This window comes from Coffea eugenioides, chromosome 8 (assembly GCF_003713205.1).
Source record: "Coffea eugenioides isolate CCC68of chromosome 8, Ceug_1.0, whole genome shotgun sequence".
NCBI lineage: Eukaryota > Viridiplantae > Streptophyta > Magnoliopsida > Gentianales > Rubiaceae > Coffea > Coffea eugenioides.
Window position 1 is genome coordinate 18,789,108 of NC_040042.1, and position 4,906 is coordinate 18,794,013.

At 40.4% G+C, this 4,906-nt stretch overlaps 1 non-coding gene across 1 annotated transcript; it reads left to right on the forward strand.

The window, feature by feature from the left end:
* Window positions 1-2,124: 2,124 nt before the first annotated feature.
* LOC113781776 lies at window positions 2,125-2,231 on the forward strand. Its single transcript, XR_003469681.1, has one exon. It is a non-coding gene; the product is annotated as a small nucleolar RNA R71 (small nucleolar RNA).
* Window positions 2,232-4,906: the final 2,675 nt, after the last annotated feature.

Below are 4,906 nucleotides of genomic sequence, written 5' to 3' on the forward strand. Positions count from 1 at the left end.
CTAGCAATTTTAAAATTTCTTTCTTTACCACTTCCATCATAAGGGTATTGAGCCTCCTTTGAGCCTGCCGTACAGGTTTGATATCCTCTTCAAGTCTAATCCGGTGCATACAGATGGAGGGGCTGATCCCCTTGATGTTTGCGATGGTCCAACCTATCGCCTCTTTATGCTCTCTAAGAACTCGGATCAACTTCTCCTCCTGAATTTTCGAGAGTGCAGCTGAGATAATTATCGGAAGTGTTTCATTGTCGCCCAAATACGCATATTTTAAGTGTTTCGGCAGGGGCTTCAACTCCAATTCAAGTGCCTGTACCACAGATGGTAATACCCTTTGGTGAGATTCGGGAATCAATATAGGTGAAACTTCGTACCTTTTTGTGGAGGTTGGCAATGAGTGTAATGCCCCTATCGTGCATTTTAAATCCTCACTCTACTCCACCTCAGGAGTCGTCTCCAACTCGAGGTACTTGGTCAAAGCAACCTCCAATTCATCCCTGCCAACAGTTTCAAACACTTCCTGCACCACAGGGTCAATAGCACTCACGGAAAAAACAGAGCTAAAGTTGGAGTTTGAGGGATATTTCATAGTATCAAAGATATTAAAATGCACAATCTCCCCATCAAACTCCATGGACAAGGTACCCTTATTAACATCAATTTTTGTTTGTGCTGTGCTCATAAAGGGTCTACCTAATAACAAAGGTGAGGGATCGGGGGAGTGATCATCATCCATATCAAGTACATAAAAATCAGCTGGAAACACCAAATCATTAACTTTTACCAACACATCTTCAACCAACCCATCAGGATATGCATTAGTTCGGTCAGCTAATTGAATGATTATCCCAGTTTCTTTTAATGGACCTAGTTTCAGAGAAGCATAGATAGATTTAGGCATGACATTAATTGACGTTCCCAGATCCAACATGGCCCTTCTAATCACAGTGTTGCCTATCCTACAGGGAATAGTAAACATACCTGGGTCCCCGCACTTTGGTGGAAACTTTCTCTGCAGGACCGCTGACACATTCTCCCCAACAATGACCCTTTCATCTCCCCTCAACCGCCTTCGGTTGACACACAAGTCCCTTAGAAACTTGGCATAATTCGGCACTTGTTTGATTGCATCTAACAGAGGGATATTTATCTCTACCTTGCGAAACACCTCCAAGATCTCCTTCTCCTTATTCTGTTTCTTCGATTTTTCCAACCTGCTAGGGAAAGGAGGCGGGTTAGTTTTAACTGTAATTACTGGGTCTGGAAGTACCTTTGGACCTGCACTATTGCTGTCCTCCCTCTCAAACTTATTTTCGATCTTTTCCTCGTCCTTGTCCTTCGGGATCACAGGCTCAGGCCCCAGAATTTCCTTCCCGCTTCTTAGGGTCATCGCGCTTACATTCTTCGGGTTCAATTTAGGCTGAGATGGCAATTTACCTTGGACTTGGGACTCCAAACGATTTATTTTTGTGGCTATTTAATTCATTTGATTTCTTATGTCTTGCATTTTGGAGTCCGCCTTTTGGTGATGTTGCGCGGTGGTAGCTATCAGTTGTTTCATCATCTCCTCCAAAGATGGACCAGAGCTCGGAGACGGAGGTGGTCGGGGTTGATACTGCTGCTGGTACCCTTGCTGTCTGTTCGGTACAAAGTTGGGCTGCCTATTTCCTCCATAATTGAAAATCGGGTGGTCCTTCCAGCCGGGATTGTACGTATTCGAGTACGGGTCATAGGGCCTTCTTGGCGCAGGGCGCGTGACCAGCCATGTTCACTTGCTCTGCACTTTCTTCCTGAATCGCTGGGCACATGTCTGTAGAATGACCCATACCAGTGCAAATCCCGCACACCTTGGTCTGGGATGCATTTCGTACAGCCAGTTACCTAACAAACAAGGTCAACTCAGTTAGCTGCTGCTGGATAGAGGATGTCTCTACCTCGTTCACTTTGCGTATTAGGACATCCTCCCTCGTACCGAACTGTTGTGAATTCTCTGTCATCCCCTCTATTAACTCCCATGCTTCCCGAGGGGTTTTGTTCACCAGTGCCCCTCCACTTGCAGCATCAATTATGCTCCTGTCTCTAAAAAGGAGCTCCTCATAAAAATACTGTATGAGCAATTGCTCACTTATTTGGTGTTGGGGGCATTTGATGCACAACTTCTTGAATCGCTTCCAGTACTCATAAAACGACTCCCTCGGATGCTGCTTGATACCACAAATTTCTTTCCTTAAACTCGCAGCTTTGGACGCAGGGAAATATTTGTCTAAAATTTTTTTCTTCAACTGGTCCCACGTGGTGATACTACCTGGTGGTAGGAAGTGCAACCAGTCTTTTGCTGAATCCTTCAAAGAAAAATGAAATGCCCTCATTTTTATTTGCTCTTCTGTAATGCCCGGGGGTTTCATACTGTTGCACACGACATCAAACTCCTACAGATGCTTATACAGCTCTTCACCTGGTAAACCATGAAAAGAGGGTAAAAGATGAATCAGACCAGATTTTAGTTCAAATGGAGTATTATCATTTAAAGTTGGGAAAGTAATGCATAAAGGCTGCTGATTTAAATCAGGAGCAGCCAACTCCCTTAATGTCCGTGCATTAGCCATGGTTCCTTCCTCCTGGTCAGAGTCACTCGAAGTGTCACCAAACGAATCTGTTGGTTTAACTTCTGGCTCAGGTCTCCGAGATGCAGCACTGGACTGCTCCTCTCTGAACTGTCTGGTTTCCTTTCTCGTTCTACGCGCGATCTTTTCTACTTCAGGGTCAAAAATCAAATCACCTGTACGAGAAGACCGAGGCATACACTAGAAAAATACCAGCAAATTAGAGCAAAAATGAATTTAAAAAGAAATAAAGAATAACGCCAGTCCCCGGCAACGGTGTCAAAAATTGACAGGTTGTCGAAGCCTGTGCAATAATAAAAATTTGCTCAAACTAAAGGTAATTTCTGTAGATAGCGGTGAGCAGGGTCGAATCCACAGGGACTGGGAGTAATTGTTTCTTTTCAAATTCACAGTGACAAGGGGGGTGTTTTTATCTCAGGGGTGACAATTTAAGCAATTCAACTAAAAATAAAATAATAAAAATAAAATAGCCAACTAGAAATTAAATAACAATTTACTATTTACTAAAATCAAATGAGTGATAATTAAGAATCTAGCCAAGGAATAACTTCAGCATTGGTGCACCTAATTGATCATCGAATCAAAGGCAATTCCAATTATTTATCAATAAATAGGTTATAACTGCCAAACAAGCGATGGCAGTCAACCCCTCCTTACTGTGTCGGTGATTAAGGTACGCCCGTTAATCACTGCTCTAATTAGAAAATAATCCTAGGTACGCCCATAAGATTTAATTCCCTAATTGCCTTACGTATTAGAGGAACCCTATTCTAACCAAATAACGCACTACCAGGGTTCTTTTAGATTAACCCGCGTATTCCCCTGACACAAATCTAATCATGCCAGTTGTCACTATTCTGAGGTAATTAAACAATTACGGATTTAATACCTCAATTGACAATAGATTATTAAATTAACTAATTATCCGGATCCAAGACAATCAATTAATTAAACAACCATAAGCACTGCAACCAGGGAATATGCAATTACCAATAAATAAAAGAAAAAGATAAAATTAAATCGATCTCACAATTTTAGGTGACCCAAAGCATCCGTTGTCCCTTGACTAGAAAAAGGGGTTTAACTCATTGTTGATGAGAAAAACCCATGCAGAACTGAAGTGATAGTTGCGGCCATTATGTGGCAAGAGGAATCCACTACAGACCGCAAGGAAAAATCAAACGAAAAAGCTACAGGGAAATGATTCAATGCTTCAATTGCTCCTGATATCCGAGAAGGCAACTACTACTAAGAAGCAAAGGAAGGAAAAGTCAAAGCTAACTCAAAGTGGTGCCCATTCTCTGCTATCTAATAGTTCCCCCCTAATGGCCTTAGCTATTTCCTATTCTTCTTGCCACTCATGCTGTGCGGCGGCTCTTAGGGAAAAGAAAAATTCAGCCGTCCTCTCCTCTTCAGTAATTACCAATATGGGCCAAAGTTTTCCTTTGCCAACAATGCCCCTGGGGTAAGCTCTGCGACTTGGACTCCTTTCCTGTCAAATTGGCACTTGTTTTCATATTTTTGTTCTACTCCCTGAAATAAATGCAAAATACTAAAAGTGAGTAGAATCCAACAATTGATCCACGCCAGATCAGGTAATAGGGGAAATTAATAATAAATTAAATAGTAAAATTGCAACCTATCAAAAGTCCATAACTTTACAAGTCATTTATGTTCGAATAACATCTTAAAATGTCAATGACCCTGGAAAGAAAATGTATTTAAGAAAGACATATAAATCCTTTACTTTATGCGTTCATAGAAAGAAAATATTTAGGTACGTCAAATACAATCATTCAAGGTCCATTTTTATACATAAGGCAATTTTTCATTAAACATTGCTAAAATGTATTGAAGAAAATACAAAGGGCTAAGTCCCGCACACTTTGGAAGAAAGTTCTATAAGAATTCTTGATCCTAACCTTCTAAATCTAGAGAAACGACATGTAAATCTATTTTGTTATGCACAACGATTGTTCATCACTTATTTCTTTAATGCATCCCATAGACATGTTTAACCTGACGATACCTAACATTTCGAAATGAGTAAAGTTTCTACATTTAATACCATCCTTTTTGTATGTTTCCTAATTTAGAAAGTTCCCCTTCTTAGGAAGTTACGAATTTTGTTAAGTCTAAGTAGATTTGAGAAGAATCTTTATATTTTGTCAATATTCTTGGAACATCAATCATTATGTAAATTTTAGTTAATTTGGTTAAGTCTTTATTTTAGAAAGGTCACGAATTAACTTTGCAAAGTCCAAAACATTAGAAGTCATTTATGC